The 17,412-nt window shown below is 38.2% G+C and overlaps 1 protein-coding gene across 5 annotated transcripts in view; it reads left to right on the top strand.

The window, feature by feature from the left end:
- Window positions 1-17,412, top strand: part of KCNIP4 (potassium voltage-gated channel interacting protein 4) — a 628,148-nt gene that overhangs the window by 165,030 nt on the left and 445,706 nt on the right. For 3 of the 5 annotated variants that reach the window (XM_079921091.1, XM_079921092.1, XM_079921085.1), the window contains exon 1: window positions 8,447-10,351. The gene's annotated coding sequence lies outside the window, so the exon portion shown is untranslated. Of the gene's footprint in view, window positions 1-8,446; window positions 10,352-17,412 lie in introns of those variants that run through there. The other 2 variants (XM_079921086.1, XM_079921088.1) reach the window with 1 other exon arrangement.

The following is a 17,412-nucleotide window of genomic DNA, read 5'->3' as shown; positions in this document are numbered from 1 at the left end:
ATAAGCAGCCTTGTGTCCTTGACCCAACAAAACTCTGCTTTCAGTGATGACTTTCCCAAAGAAAAACAGGTGATTACTGATCTCACTGCAACATGCGCCGTGCTGTCGACAGATTAAAGCCGTTCTAAGGGTCTGCTACAGGTCTGTGTAAACGTTCGTTGTTACACTTAATCTACCTACAGAATTTCAATTAGTTTCCATCTGTGAAATATAAAATTGAATCCTTCTGAATGCCCTGAGCTCCTTCTAAGCACCAGGCTGTGTTGCCAAAGTGACAATTCGCATGGAATCTAGGCCATATTTCAGAGAATCTGGTCTGACCAGAGAGTCTGGTCAAACTTGATAGGATGTTAGTGACAGTCTAGCCAAGCTTCCATTTTGTAGAAGGGTAATTAAGTCACAAAGTAGTAAAATAACTAGTTCAAGTGCACGTAATGCGCTATTTCAGATCAACTAGAATGGAGTTTTCCTGTCTGCAAAACCCCTCACACTTTCCACTGCACCTCAGTGCTTCTCTGTCAACTGTCCAGTCATCGCATTATGAATTTACCGTTGGTTACAACAACAAAAACAACAAAACTCCCAGACCTTGAAACCAGTTGATTGTTCTTGGAAAATAAAAAATCCTAATGTGTGATTTTTGTCACTCTGCAGGAACTACAGAGGGCCTCCCTGTGTCTCCAGTTATTGTAGCATTCCATGGTGGTTAAGGATGGAACTACTAACAAATAAGAGTTAACATTGGCAGAATAAGGTCCATAAAAATAAAGCAACCTTTACAATGAAGAAATACCTGTAAATTATTTAGAAATTTTAAGGACATTTTGAATGCTCCACTCTGCAAATACAAATTTTAGCTTTTTAATTATTTCACCAAAATTCCATGTGACCACCAAAAGTTTATTAGGAGGCAAGAGACTGGATTTTGACTACCTGAATTTGCAAATCTCTTCTTCACAGTGAGGTGTTCATAGTACCTACCTTCTAGGGTTCTTATAAAAATGATTCAAGGTGATAAGTGTAAGATGGCTGGCATGATGTTGTAGACATGGTATGCACTCTACAAATGTTAACCACTGATATTAATAATTAACGGACGGTCCTGCAAGGAGGTTTCAGTATATGAGAGGGGAGATTGGACTTGATGATGAGTAATATCTTTTCTGTTTCTGAGCTTCTTATGACTTTGGTGGTCCTTCCTAGATTTAGGCCACTGGCAAGTTGACTAAGCCTGTGTCTCCATCTCCAGCAAAACACTACTTTTAAATACTTTCTTCCAAATCTAATTAATCAATGGACCGCAGTCTGATTGCACTTCTTGCCTTGGTTTTAAGGTGCTCAGTCATTATTGAAAAGGAACGAAACTAACCCAGAGGGAGCATCTACCGTATGCCATGATCATTACTCATGTTACATGATCTATCCAGCATCGTATGACAGGGGTAGTGTCATTGCATTTTGTAGATGAGGAATAAACCCTCAGACGTATTGACTCATCAAAAGTCCAAATCAGAGTGACCATACAATTTATTGTATAAACCAGGACACTTTCAAGAGTAAAAAAGGGACATTATTAATAATTATTCTGGGTCAATGGTTAAAAACCATGACTGTCCCAGGTCAAGTGGGGCACATGGCCATTCTCCCTGTGGATAAAATGAAGTTATAGAGCCAGAACCCAAACACCAGACAACCTCTAAATCCTGTGTTTCACTACAATTATGTTGAAAAGATCTTCCCTGTTATGATTTTATTATACTGAGCTGGCAGCCAGAGCCCAAATACAAGTGAAAACTGAGATACTAATATGAGAACCTAGTAACCTGAGGTGGATATAGGGGTCAGGGCATCAATAGCCCCTGGAGCTGGTACAGAGTCAAGAAAGCTGTTATACGCTGAACGTTGTTGCTTATGTCCCCAAAATGCATATATTGAAGCCCTAGCACCCACTGTAATGGTATTTGGAGGTGGCATTTTGGGGAGGTAATTGGGTTTAAATTAGACTGTGAAGGTAGGACCCTCGCAGTGGGATTAACGTCTTTGTAGAAGGAGGAGGAGACATGGACCTCTCCCTCTCTCTTCCTGCAAGCACCCAAAGCAGGCCACGTGAGCCACAGCAAGAAGGTGGCTATCTACAGGAAGCAGGCTCTCACCAGACACCCAATCTTTCTGCACCTTGATCGTGGACTTCCCAACCTCCAGAACTGTCAGAAATAAATTTCTGTTGATTAATCCACCCAGTCTGTGATAGTTCGTTATAGCAGCACAAACTAAGACAGGAACAATTATGAAGGCGTGATCTTGAAGCACTAGGCAGATCTTTAGAACTGAGGACAAGGCAACTGATAGGCAAGTCAAAGAGGGAAAGAAAGAGAGAGAGCAGATGTAGATAACTGGCACCTAAAGGTAAACCAGAGAATAAATTTGACTGGGGGCTGTCTCTCCTTCCAGCAGATAAGCTAGCCAGACAGTCAAATTGAAGAATGTTATACAAAGAAAGACACACACTCATACCTGATTTTGGTCAACTAAGTAATTTTGGGAAATGTTATCAACAATAGGTTGTATTTACAAATTGAAGAATAAGAAAGGGATCATTAATGTCTATTGCATTTGCTTGGTCATTTATACTTGACCAACAGTTAATGTTTGTTGAAGCCATAGGACATGCCACTCACTGCTCTGCATGTTTTGTATGTATCTGCAGATTTCAGCTATGCTGTGAGGCAGGTACTGCTTTGTTTTCCATTTTACAGACAAGGAAAGTGAGGTATAGAGATGATGATTAACTCGCCTGAGACTTTTCTTATACAGAGTGGGCAGGTTAGTTTCCCATAGCTGGTGGATCAAATGACCATACACAGAGTGACTAAAAGCACCACAAATTTAGTCTCTTATACATAGTTCTGGTGGTCAGACATCTAAGATGGGGTGGCAGAGCTGTTCCTTATGGAGGCTCTAGGGAGAATCTGTTTCCTCGTCCCTTCTAGATTCTAGAGGCCACCTATGTTCCTTGGCCCATGGCTTTATTCTCCAACTTCAAAGCCAGTAGCATAGCATCTTTTAATCTCTCTATGTATGTATGTGTGTGTGTGTGTGTATGTGTGTGTGTGTATCTGGGCTTCTTCCATCATCATGTCACCTCCTGCCTCCATTGCTTCCACTGAATAATCCAGAATAATTATCCCATCTCATGATACCTAATTTAGTCATACCTGTACATTTCCTTTTACTTTCCATTTCCATTTTCCTTTTACACGTCCTTTACTATGTAAAGTAACAAACAGTATTCAGCCTTCCACTGCAGGGTTCAAGCCCAAGTCTGGCTGCAAAACATGCTGCTATAAACTACTGCACCATAGTGCCTGAAAACATCTCAACAAATATTTATCTTCATTGTGTGCTGTATGCCAAGCCCTTGTCTCACGTTGGGCATGTGATACTGAAGACACAACTATGATCCTGACCTCGTGTGCAATACTGGTATTAAAATATACACAATCCCAAAGCAATGAACAGTGCACTATGGAAAAGAATAGAGGAGACAGGGAAGAGAAAAAATTACAAATTAGAGGTCAAGGAAGACTTCTCTAAGGAAGTAGCATTTAAGCAAAAATCCAAAAGATGAAAAAATTTACATAGTGTGTTCGTATAATATTTGAAATAGCTTTCAAAGGGGATTGATGCTGGTTATGTTAAGAGACTAAATCATGGGTAATTCCATCCTACTTTCTGTTTCTTTCTCTTAGTTTTCCAAACTTTTTTTTTTTTTTTTTTGCGGTACGCGGGCCTCTCACTGTTGTGGCCTCTCCCGTTGCAGAGCACAGGCTCCAGACGTGCAGGCTCAGCAGCCATGGCTCACGGGCCTAGTTGCTCCGCGGCATGCGGCATCCTCCCAGACGGGGGCACGAACCCGCGTGCCCTGCATCGGCAGGCGGATTCCCAACCACTGCGCCACCAGGGAAGCCCTAGTTTTCCAAACATTTTTAAATGATGAAATATTACCTTTTTTAGAAAAATGAAAGAAACATTTTATGAAAGGGGTGGGGTGTGTGTTGCCCTCTAAGATTGAATCTGTAGAAAATTTTCTCAGTCAGCTGTGAAAATCAATGCCAGACCTGTTTCCAAAGTTTGTCCATAGAAGACAGTGTCTCTCATTCAAATGCATTAAAGTTTTCTTTACGACCAGTGCTTCCTTAGATTGCAAATTTCTCTTTATACTCAGCATCATGCTGCTGTGAGAGAAAGTGGAAAGTCAACCCTCTAAAATACAACAAAAGTTGGAAAATACTTGGATGTTTTAAACATTTAGCTTTTTCAGATTATACTATTTTTAATTTCACGCTTGCTTATGTTTTGTGTATGGGAAGGACACTGCCTTACTGGAATTCCGTTCTAGTCAATTCTATTGCTCTGGGAAACCCGTCCAGTCTATATTTAGGACAATTGACTTAGTAGAGAAAGGAAACAGGCTCTTTCATCAATGTTTGATCTGATTGATGCCTCCAGATGCTGGTCAGCTTTCCACTGAACGTTACCATGGACAACAGTTTTAAGAACTTTATATGAATAAAAGAGAACAGGATAAAAAAATACTGTATGAACATTTGTCTGTGTGGCTATGCCCATTTTATTCATGTGGCTGTCTAGATTTAGATCTTAACATGTTGCTGATTGATTTCTCTGAGCCCTTATGCATTCTCCCCTGGAATACTGAAATGCATACCTAATTGGTCTCCCTCTCCATTCCTCCTTATCCCATCCCAGTCTTTCAACCCACTTGCTGCCAAAGTAATCTGCCAAATGATGCTCTCACCACATCCCTCCCTGCTCCAGAAGTCAGTGTAATGCTAGACCTATTTACCATGTGACAAGTACTAAGCAAGGGCTGGGGAGTTACCCTTTACAATCTAGTAGAAAAAAGAAACATTTGAACAATGAGCTCTAATACAGGGCTGGATGACATCAGTGTCAACTGGAGTGTAAGAATCAGGCTTCCAGAGCACAGAGGAATGAACAATGAATTATCTAAAAACCCAAGCTCTAGCTAAATAGAGTACTTCTGAAGGGCCTTTGTTTCTGGTTTCAATCCTTCTACATTTAGCCCGTTCTTTGCATTCATGAACTTTCATCTCTACATTTTTTATAAGCTACTAAAGAATATTCTCCGTTAGGACTTTTGTAAAAGGCAGGTTTATAAAATTCATATCATACAAGTTAAAATAGTAATGGGAATATATTAATTCATGTACCTGAAAAGTTTAGAAATAATTCTAAACTTTGAGAAACTATCTCAAAGTGAAGCTTCAGGTGAGGCTTAATCCAGCAATTAAAATATCACACCTGAGTCCTGGTTTCCTTCTTTTCTATGCCTTCCAGGCTGAGGACCCCTGGTTATTCTAGGCTCATTGTCAAGTAGCAGCAGAAGGGCTTAGTTCAGGACCCCAAATCCTCCTACCAACTGCAAAAAGGAAAACAATTCCTTAGGAGTCTAACACAGTTCCTAAACCTTATTTTCATTGACCTGAATTGAGCCACGACCCCATTTATGAATCAGTTATTGTCACTGGAACATTATATCGATTGTCTTAACCTAATTTGGGCCCATCCCTAGAGTTGATAGTGGTGTTAGCTATTAGCTGATAGTGAAAATGGGGGAAGAGTGCTTACCTAAAAGGAGAACTTGGTACTGTTTTACCAAAAGAAGGGTGAATAAACTGGATGGTAAAATAAATAAGAAAGGAATGAATGAATTGAAAACCAGATAAATAATTAATAACGTTCTTTAGCCTCATCATTCTTGGACAGTATTTCCATAATATCTTCTTAGGCTGTTGAAGGAATCTCCAACTCAAACATCGTTTAAATTCAGAAAGTCTACATTATATATTGTGTTTTCCCAACAAAACCTAGCATAGCATTTTGCATAAAACTAGCATTCAATAACTTTTTCATTATTCCTTATTCCAAAAATCTCCACTCCACCTTTCTACTAATTTTTTTTTCTTGAAAGTGACCAATGTTCTAATTTTAAAACCAAAGTGTCTTCCGTGTCTTTTCATGGCTTTATTTCTTTTTAGCTCATTTATTTTCAGCACTGGATAACATTTCATTGTGTGGATGTACCACAGTATGTGTATACATTCACCTACTGAAGGACATCGTAGTTTCTTCCAAGTTTTGGCAGTTATGAATAAAGTTGCTACAAACATCTGTGTGCAGGTTTTTGTGTGCACATAAATTTTCAGTTCCTTTGGATAAATACCAAGGAACATGATTGCTGGATCATATGGAAGGAGTATGTTTAATTCTGTAAGAAGCTGCCAGACTGTCTTCCAAAGTGGCTGTACCATTTTGCATTTCCACCAGCAATGAATGAAAATTCCCTGTTGCTCCACATTCTCACCAGCATTTGATGGTGTCAATCCAACTACATTTTTTGAAACCAATTTATCGTATCAGTGAAAACAATATTTCTAGAACTCCTAAAAACATTGTCAAGATTTGCAGTAGCCATCTCTGGAATTTGGACTCCTGATTTGTGTGCTTCGAACACTAACCTCTCCAGGGTGTAAATTAGAGTTAACCATATCACACATATATATATGAGATATTTTATTGAGATATTTTAAAATCAACTGTATGAAATACAGCAGAGGGCTTCCCTGGTGGCGCAGTGGTTGAGAGTCCGCCTGCCGATGCAGGGGACATATGTTCGTGCCCCGGTCCGGGAAGATCCCACATGCCGCGGAGCGGCTGGGCCCGTGAACCATGGCCGCTGAGCCTGTGCGTCCGGAGCCTGTTCTCCGCAATGGGAGAGGCCACAACAGTGAGAGGCCCGCGTACCAAAAAAAAAAAAAAAGATATATATATATATATATATAGCGGAAACCCTCAATTTAGGTCCTTCTCAAGGTTTGCAGTGAGATAAAACACTGACTGAACCCATAGATTTTTATCCCAAGTTCCATGGAGACTAGTCCATGGGCCTCAGGGTATCTGTGAATTCTTCCTAATTGTGTGAGAAATTGCAGTGTGTGTGCCTTTTTCTAAGCAGACAGTTTATAGGTCTCCTCATCTTCCTAGAAGTGTCAATGCCCTATTAGAAATAAAGAACAAGTTCTTCATCATGGATATAAAAACTGAGACCCCACTTTCTTCATCATTCATTCATTCACTCATTCATTCCTATGAGCAGCATGCATTGAGTGCCTTCTATATGCCAAGCATTACTCGGAAACCTAGGAATACAGTAGTGAACCAGTTGAACAAATTCCCCACAATCATGGAGTGAAGAATACAGGTAATAAAAATAAAGATAACTGTACATGGCATACATAATTTCAGGCACTGAAAATTCTGCCATCAATTAATCAATGTATACAAAGTGTTAGTAACCAGAAGCTGCTTTAGATACACTGAGTAAACATTAACCGAGCTCATATTACACAGTTCTGGATCATTCCCAAATCTGCATTATTTATTAATCCTGTCTTTTCCTCTGATGGGCTAGGCTCAGGCACACAAATTTCAAAGAGCCTGCTGGACACTCTCAGGCGTATGTCACACTGGCTCCTATAAATCAGTTTCCCAAAACCTGGTTGATATTTTCCTCTCCTCACACGCTTCCATGATTTTTGACTCAGCTCCAGCCCCAACCCATTTTTATTCCTTTTTACCCTATTTTTATTTATGTTACCACCAAATCCTACTCACCCACTTAAGCTCAATTCCTCATAACTTACTTTTTACTCTTTCTTTACCCCTCGCAGCTCATATCCAATCACTTTCCAAGTCTAGCTCAATGATCTCTCACTTCGAAATGTGAATTTTAAATGTGCATTTTAAAAGCTGGCTTGTTACTGGTCCGCTACAAAAGCTTTATGTTTCATGATCACTTCTTAAATCAAGGTCAGACTCCTTCTGACCTTGATATGTGTGCACTTTGTGCTCCCAACTTGCCTTTTCACACATACCTCCAACCACTTGGAACACTAAGCCTTCAGCAAGGGCACCGTGAAGACTTCTTTGAAGTCATTCTTGGTAACTGCACTTTTGTGCCCTTGGAAATAATCTGACTGATAAGTGATAGCAGCCTTCATAATTATTACTGAGCACTTATTGTGGGTCTGACACCTGGCTAAACACTTTCCAATTATGAATGGTAGGTCACGTAACACAAAGAGTGTGGGCTTTGAATGTCAGCTCTGCAACCTATTTAACTGTGAGACTTGGGCAAGTTACTTAAATTCTGTACCTTAGTTTTCTGGGATATTGAATGAGACACAATAACATCCACTTCATAAGTTGTAGTGACGAGTCGATAAGATAATGTAACTTCTCGCCCTGCCTGATGTATAGTAATCACTCAGTGAAATGTTGATTGTTAGTATTATCATTAAAATTCATAACTGGTATTCAGAATAGTTATTATTATCTGTATTTCTGTATGAGGCTCACTAGAAGGCTAGATGCTGTATATTCTTCTGTTAGATAGTCTCATTCTCACTTCAGCGTGTCAGAAATATTTGCAGATTCCTTGCAACCTTCTCCACGAAGCCTAACATTGATTTTCCTCCTTTAATATCATTATTCTTTGTTTATACTTGATCTAGGATATTCTTCACATAATAGGGATATTTATATATGTACTTCTTCCTGAATTGGATAGTTTTGGAGACAATATAGATAGAAAAAAAGCAAGGCATGGAGTAAAAGGACCTGGTTTTGAACTCTGACTCTGCTGCTTCTTAGCTGTGTGACATTGAGAAAGTTACTCAACCTCTCTGGTCCTCAGTTTTCTAATCTCTAAAATGGCAACAATAATATTTTCCTTCTGGGCTGTTTATGAAAATTAAATAATCTGGCATAAGAAGAGCACCTAGTACTGTGCCTGGCATGTAGGCAGGGTCCAGTTCAGAATAAATTCTCCTTTTACAGTCACTTCAGGAGGACACATTTACTCAGCCTCTTATTCTTCACAGAAGTTAGCACACTGCCATACATATATTCGGTGCTTAGAAAATATTGAATCAAATTAAATTATTGTTACATCCAGTGACAGCAAATGATCATATAAACAGCAAGGACACATTGCAATATAAAGATATTAGCTGCATTTGTAGTTGCTATAATATTTTCTGTGATTTAATAACTGCGTATCAGAATGATCCCTGGGGTTACCTCTTACAATATCTCTTACAAATGGCTAGTCTGGAGAACTGATCTTTGTGAATTCTTCACCACCGTGAAGTGATTTCTCGCTAGTCTGTATTCATCACACTTTGGAGATAGCCTGGTCATAGACTTTAACACTTGAGTTACAATTTTTAGTTCACATTTCTGCATTTCCTACTAAACTGAATCCCTCAAGGAGAGACTCCCCTCTTCTTCATCTTCCATTCCTAATCCCTGACACAGTGCCTTACCTGCAGAAATATGCCAGGCAGTAGCCTTGGTCCTCAAAATACTGAAGAGATGGAAGATCATTATGACATATAATTATGACCCTGGTGTGTGTGGAGTTCCAGGTGAGCACAGAGGAGGAGCCCCCGACAGATGTAAGGAGCCCAGGAAGGAATTGATGCGTGTCCAGAGTCTCAAAAGATAAAGGAGAGGAAAGTGTTACTAAGTAAAGATCACTCGTTTGGTTGCATCAATGAATGTGTCTTTTAGTTAAATCTCAAAAGAAATGTAGATTATAGCATTGACTATTGAGTTCAACCATATAAAGGCTCACATTTTTCATTACAACAAAGCTGCACCACTTGCTAATTGAAGTATGTACATTGATTGAGAAAAAATATACCAAGGGAAGGAAGATGCTTTACGAGCCATGCGTTATGAATCAGATCCTTTTAAACTACTCTAAGATGCTCTGTTGTTTCAAGCTCATCCTTGAAGTGATCAAATAGGTCTCCCTGAAGACCTCCAAAAACATGTCAGAGTGAAGATAATACATTCTGTTATCACTTAGTTAATTTGTGAACGAGTAATTAGATCAATTGGCTGTCAATATGTACCTATAGCGCTATTGCAATTCTACAGATAAGGGCTGCCAGCACACACTGCACGGGTATCAGTGCATATCTTTCTCACTGGTATTTGGGTGCTGGTGCTCTTGGGACTCATAATACAAGGTCACAAGATAAATACTAAGAATCTTTTCAAAAAGTCCATCCAGGGCATTTGCTAAAAATTAGCCCTGGAGCACTGGGAAGACTGTAAATGAATCCCCTCCTGCTTGTCTGCCCCCAGAGCTCAGTCTCAGTGTGTGAAAAGGACTGATAATAACTGAGAAAACAGCATGAAAAAAAGCAACAAGTGTGGACTGTGGAAAACAGGGGCTGGGGTAAGTTTTTAAGTTTTTTTTTTTTTTTTTTTTTTAGTTTTTAATTTTTAAGGTAGATTTCATATCAAAATGTTTACAGTGTATTCAAATTTTAAATTGATAAAAGATAAATTTGTATACAATGATAAGGATTTATGCCTTAGCTTCAAGATATGTGGATAAAAGATATGTGCTGTATCTCTTTTTCATATATAGTTGGGAAGGCTATATTCATACAAGTAATCAAACTTGTAGAAATGATCTATATTCGTCATTTAACAAAAATTACCAAAAATCTTTGTATAAACAGTACAAACAGTATAAACAGCACAACAAAAGATGCATGAACCAGGGACAGAGTTAGAGGAGAAGAGGCAGGGATGCAGGTGGAACTTTTTGCAGGAGATGATATCTGAGCTGTGATTCATGATTTTTAATGGGCACACAATATGTATTGTTAAAAGTCTAAGGAGAGATTAAGTTAGTTGTTGAAACTATTCTCATCAAGTAAACACCTCTACCAGCCAGGCACAGTGCTAAATGTTTTACATATTTTCTCCTTCTGGCTGTAAGGTGAGTACACATCAGTATTCCCATTTTACAGATGGAAAAACTGCAATACAAGAAGAGGCTAAGTCAACTGCACCCAATCATAGGTTGCAGGGTCAGGGTTCAAATCCAGATCTCTGTAAATGCAACATCTGGGTTGTAAGGCACCCTGTACAGGGACATTAGACCATCCATCCCTAAGGAGAAAGAAGATGTAACCTGGATAAGGCAAAGATTTCTTGGAAGAGTGGAGCCAGAACTGACTCCTGGGAGATGGATGGAGGGAAGAATGGCAGAGCATGATGGGAGGGCATTTTTTGTGGAGAGGAGACATGGCTTGCTCTTGTTTGATTATTTAGAATCATGATGGTTTGATCTGGCTGGTTCTTCTGGACTTGCATTGTACTGGATGTAATTTCAGCACTCCAGCACAGGGATTGAAAAGTGCCACGAATCTATCCCGTGCATTCTAGGATAATATATGATGATACCCTTCATGGCTGAAGCAGCTGAGAAACGATTTTGACTTGGTTCTGACCGTGACAAGAACTAAAGTCAGTATACATTTAGTTCACTATAGTTGTATTATTCTCTTCTTTGCTGCTGTTTCTCAATCTTTTTTCATTATTATCCTCCTAATTAGCCTTTTTAGAATTTATTTTCTAATCACCACTGATGATATTTTAATACCCCGGATATGTTGTGTATTTGTTTATTTACTATATGCATATCTTTGCTTTATACATAAAAAGAATAAGACTTTTCACCATGAACCAATTTTCTCTCCCTTGGGACTATATACAGCCCCAGTGACAATGAAGGCCTTAAGCTATGCTGTGTTCCCCGTTTTGCTTTCTGTTGTAATAGGACAAGGGCGACTGTGGAAACAGATACTTTGGAATCAAGCTAGCCTCCAAGACAAGTTACCTAACCTGACTGCATGCAAATTTATTCTGTTAAAAAAATGGTGATAATAATATATACCTTGGGAATTCTTATTAACAGATTAGATAACCCAGAAGCAAAGACATAATAGGAACTTAGAAAATATGACTTTTTTCTGTTTCTGTGGTGTAGTTCCTTTTTAACTCAGCCTTTATACTTTGTTTTTCATCTTCTTATTTGCTCCCTTGTCTGAGAAGGTAGAAGCAAGGAGGCAGAGTAACCACAGAAAAGATTGAATACATGGAAAAAGTAGGAAGACGTCACACTGGGAAAACTTGTGGAACAGGTGTACTGTCAGGGTTGTCTAAAGAGGGAGCATCTTCTGTCCTTTGTCTACATTGATAGGCAGGAACCATGTAAACCTTTATCATGGGGGTAGATTCCTCCCAGAAGTGGACTGTCACTTTTATCAGTCCTGTAGCAGAAGAGATTTTCAGTGTCCCATGGTGAAGAGGACAGTATTTGGAGAGAATCTAGGATTGAGCTAACTCTGGTATTTATGCTCTGACCTAGACAAGTATTTAACCTGTTTGAGCTTATGTTTCCTCAATCTGTAAACTGGATTTAAAACAAACACCTAAGTTAGAGGCTTATTTTGTGAATTAAATCAAATAATGTCTCTATAAATGTCTAGCACATTTATAGTGCTAGACAATGTAAGTTAGTATCCAATGTAAGTTACTATAGTTTCTCTCTAATCAGCTTTTTTCTCTGAAATGTCATAGGGTACAATTATTCCATATACACAAGGGATTAAAACATGCATACTTTGTATAACAGTAAATATGAGGATATAATAACTTATATTTCTGGAGTATTTCATAGATGTAAAATATTTTCACATTCCTATTCTGCGAGACCACTTGGTGAAATAAGTAGGAATGACATTATTATCCCTACTTTAAAAGTCAGAAAACTCAGATATCATGTGACCAACACAAGATCACAGAGCAATAGATTGTGTAGCTGGAATTCAAATCCAGTTTCTCTGATTCTAAACCTAGAGCTAAACTCCACTACTGCTTAATATTGCTTACAAATCCTCACTTTTCAAGCACAACAGCTAGTGAATGTTTTAAGGTTCTTAAAAGTATATAAGTGGCTTCATTTTGTTTCAATTTTATTAATTTTCCATTGATAAAGGTTAAATTTTTGTGCATTATTTTGGTGATTCCTGTTCCTAACTTTCATTGAGATCTCCTTAGGTCTTTAAATAAAGCTGGAAATTTAGTTGAATTCTCCATTAAAGAAAGGATTTGAGAAAACAGTATTTTTTTTCATGGACTTAAGGTGGAAGGATTGAAAATTGTAGCCTTTTTGGCAGGTACTTGGAAGGAATACTAAAACTTTTTATAATAATACACAGTTTTGCACAGAAGATGTGACATGGGGCAATAATGATAGAACTGATTTATTTTGTTTTTAAAACCTAAGTTATTAGATAAAGTCTACCCTTAGCGATTTTTCTGCAAATGTCTCTTAAAAAATAATTTTGCTTTAAAGGACAATGCTAATAGGAATGTAACTGGTAATTATTTTATATAGAGTGTCTTCCTTTCTATGCCTGGATTTCTGCAATAGTAGACTTTTAGCTTTCAATGACACTCAGAGCTTATTTTTAAGCTGCATATTAATTCTCTAGGCTGTTTTGATGGTAGAAAACCTCACGAAGGGAGGATGCAGATCAGAATACTAAATTACAAAAGTACAACCCCTCCTTCCATATTGGATTTGGCAGTTTAATAAGAATAGCAGCTAAGTACAAAACTGCCCAGAAATATTTAGAGCAGTAAAAGAAATGAGGAAACAATTCTTCATGAACCCACAATCTTTAGCAGGCAGTTAGTCTACTTAAGATAACTCTCCTATTATTCACAAATCTTTGGGGGCACCACAATATAGGTTCCTTTATTAATAGCTCCCCTGTCATCCATTATTTAGGCATGACTCCATATTAAATCACCAATTTGTCAGTTTCCTAAAGCAACACACCTCAGAGTTTTAAATAACCACTTCACAGGAAGTTGTCAGAGGAAGAGCTTATTTTAACTAGTTAAGCATTTGAGCATGAGCAATGCTCCATTCAGAGATAAAAATATAAAATAGATGAAACATTAATTATTAAAGTTTGTTTAATTAGAATAATCTTGTACTTAAAAAATTTGATTTACAAATGATGGAATTGCATTTATTTGGTGGAGGATTCAATTCAATTAGTTATCACGAACTTGAATGTGATTTAGAGAAATTTTGTCAAGCATCTGCTATATTCTCAACACTGTACAAGACACTAATAGGGATATAAAGGAAATACACGGATTTCTTCCCTTTCAAAAGTTTACAGTCCTGTTGGAGAGCCAAAGTTTTATATATATATATATATATATATATATATAAAAGTATATATATAAATATATAGTTATATATATAACTTCATATTATATGTAATATTTTATATTATATAAAATATTTTTTATATTATATATATTTATATTATATATTATATATATAGCTATATATATATATATATAACTCTCTCTCTCTCTCTCTCTAGATGTATATATATACACACATATATATATCCACATATATATATATCCTAGAGAATAATTTAAAAAGTCTCATTAAATGATAAAATAGATGCTAAGGATTTGCATTACTAAAGGATAATTAAAAAGAGTGAGTTCAACATGCAAGGTAATTGGAGAAGGCTTTAAGAAGAGATCCCACTAGAAAGAAGATAAGCAGAAGAGAAGATGAAGACTGTCATGGGCCAGAAAAAAACAAGAATCAAAGCACAAGACCAGAGGCTCAGCAAGGCATGAATATGGGACGGAAAGTCTGGGAAGGTAAGAGTCTAGGGTAATGTGCTTTGATGTAAAAGTAAGAGAACCAGATAATGAAGAGATTATTTTGTAACTATCTTGGAAAGACCCTATAGGTAATGTGGAAATCACTGTATGTACTCAAAACTGCATCTTTCCCACGTGATGTGTCTTAGAGAGACTAGTCTGGTGGCATTGTGTCTATGGTTAAGAGTCATGATTGGGATTGACATATATATACTAATATGTGTAAAATAGATAACTAATAAGAACCTGCTGTATAAAAAATAAGTAAAATAAAATTCAAAAATTCAAAAAAAAAAGAATCATGGGAAGAAGGAAGGGCAATTGAGAACCTGCAATAAATCAGGAAAAGTCTAGGCATCCTGAATGGAGGACAAAATAAGAATAAATAAAGAAGGATGCATTTCATAAATTGCAAGTGTTTTTAATTGATCCATTTTAATTGATAGAAAGTAGATACAATTTTAAAAATGGGAATAATTAACTGATTGAAATAGGCTCTTCCCCTAAAGACTTCCTGTTGTATAGCTATTTAGGAGTTACATTACTTTAGGAAGACGTCACACTGATGATTTAATATGGAATGAGGCTGAAATAATGAATGACATCAGAGATATTAACAAAGGGACATATATTTTTTGATGCCACCATTGCCTAGGAAGTTAATCTAGTCTAGAAATTTGCCACAAAGTAAATTGCTGTCTTTGCTTGATGATTTTGTTATTTACTTGCCATAGGTATGTATATGTGTATGCATTTTTAAAAAAATATTTATTTATTTATTTATTTATGCCTGCGTTGGGTCTTCGTTGCTGCACGCGGGCTTTCTCTTGTGGCGAGCAGGGGCTACTCTTCGTTGTGGTGTGTGGGCTTCTCATTGCGGTAGCTTCTCTCGTTTCGGAGCACGGGCTCTAGGCACGGGGGCTTCAGTAGTTGTGGCTCGCGGCTTCTAGAGCGCAGGCTCAGTAGTTGTGGCTCACGGGCCCAGTTGCTCCGTGGCATGTGGGATACTCCCAGACCAGAGATTGAACCCGTGTCCCCTGCATTGGCAGGCGAATTCTTAACCACCGTGCCACCAGGGAAGTCCCTGCATTAATTTTTTTTAGTACCCAAGTAATGAATATTTACTTGGAAAAGGTTAACAAAGTTTCAAAAGAGAAAAGAAATGAGAAATTCTGCAATCCCACCATCCATGAATAAATAGTGTTAATGTTTTGGGGTATTTTGTTCTTGTAGATCCTCTAGGTATGTGTTTACTTGTTGTAAGAAGCATTTATAAGAGTAATCTTTCTTCAACCATTTCTCCCTCCCCTGGCTTATTTTTTTTTTTTTTTTTGCGGTACGCGGGCCTCTCACTGTTGTGGCTTCTCCCGTTGCGCAGCACAGGCTCCGGACGCGCAGGCTCAGCGGCTGTGGCTCACGGGCCCAGCCGCTCCGCAGCATGTGGGATCTTCCCGGACCGGGGCACAAACCCGTGTCCCCTGCATCGGCAGGCGGACTCTCAACCACTGCGCCACCAGGGAAGCCCCCCCTGGCTTATTTTTAACTCTTGTTTTCTCTTTTTGTCTCTTATTTTAAAATACACTTATTCTAATACGTCATAATTTCTAAAAGTAAAATCATAACATTTCTCTTATTCCCGCAGTATGGAAACACAGAGAATCCCCTACTTTCTGTAAAACGTCAACGTACCCTTATACACACAGCCAGACAACCTGACTAACCAAGAATATGTCTAATTTCCAGAGTCTGGGAAAGCAAATGTTGTCAAAGAAACAGTCACTCAGGTTGCAATGGGCTGCCAAAAACCGTGAACGTTTGACATTTTTAGGAGATAAATGGCAAGAAGGGGCAACAACAAAATGCACCAGGTCAAAAGAGACAATGAGTACAGTTATTAAATTGCAGAGCTGAATGGCACTGGAAGGGGCACTGAAATGGTGAAAGGCACAGCTTTTCCACTTGGACAGCCCCGAATGTGACTTAACCTCTCTAAGGATCAGCTTTCCCTTCTGTAAAATGTCAATAAAAACATGCACTTTGTAGGTTTGTTTTGAAGAGTAAATCAGATAATATACGTTAAGCGCCGGCCGCAACGTCATCCTTCAGTTGTGTCAGAACAGTGATGCAATGTTGATGCACTATGACCCTTAACGCAATCAAGCAGCTGAGCTTCTGAGGACATAAGAGACTTGCTCAAGATCACGTAGTACGTCAGTGGCAAAAATGAGACTTGAATCGAGGCCCGGTTCTCAGTCTAGTACTCTTCCCACTTTAGCAAGAAGCCATTCCATTCCATTCCCAATAGATGGAGTTTGCAAGAAACATTCAGAAAACCTCCTTATGCCGTTCCCCCAAATCAATGAACTGTGGACCTCTAAATCCTCTCCATGATGTACTTACAACTATTTAAAGCAAAAACCAGCCACCTTTCAACAGAGTCTGTTTGACCCTTAGGAAGGGTCACAGCCACTTAGTATGACTAATTTGGGCTCGAACCTTTTCACTATTTCAGTATTCAGAAATAATTTATTATCCTGACATTATGTAAAAGAAGTAAGTGCAAAACAAATATTCAAGCTGCCATTTTAAAATATGTCAGTGGAGCGGATCAGAGTCCCCATTCTTTACTTTATATCACAATGAACCTGTTTGGTACCTGTTACTGAGTGAAGCTTATCTAGATGAGACAGGATGCAAAGATTATCTTTAACACAATGGAAAAGGGCAAATGAATGT

The sequence above is a fragment of the Stenella coeruleoalba genome (assembly GCF_951394435.1).
Source record: "Stenella coeruleoalba genome assembly, chromosome: 4".
Lineage (NCBI taxonomy): Eukaryota > Metazoa > Chordata > Mammalia > Artiodactyla > Delphinidae > Stenella > Stenella coeruleoalba.
Note: the sequence above shows the minus strand (reverse complement) of the source record. Positions and strands in the feature narration are given on the sequence as shown.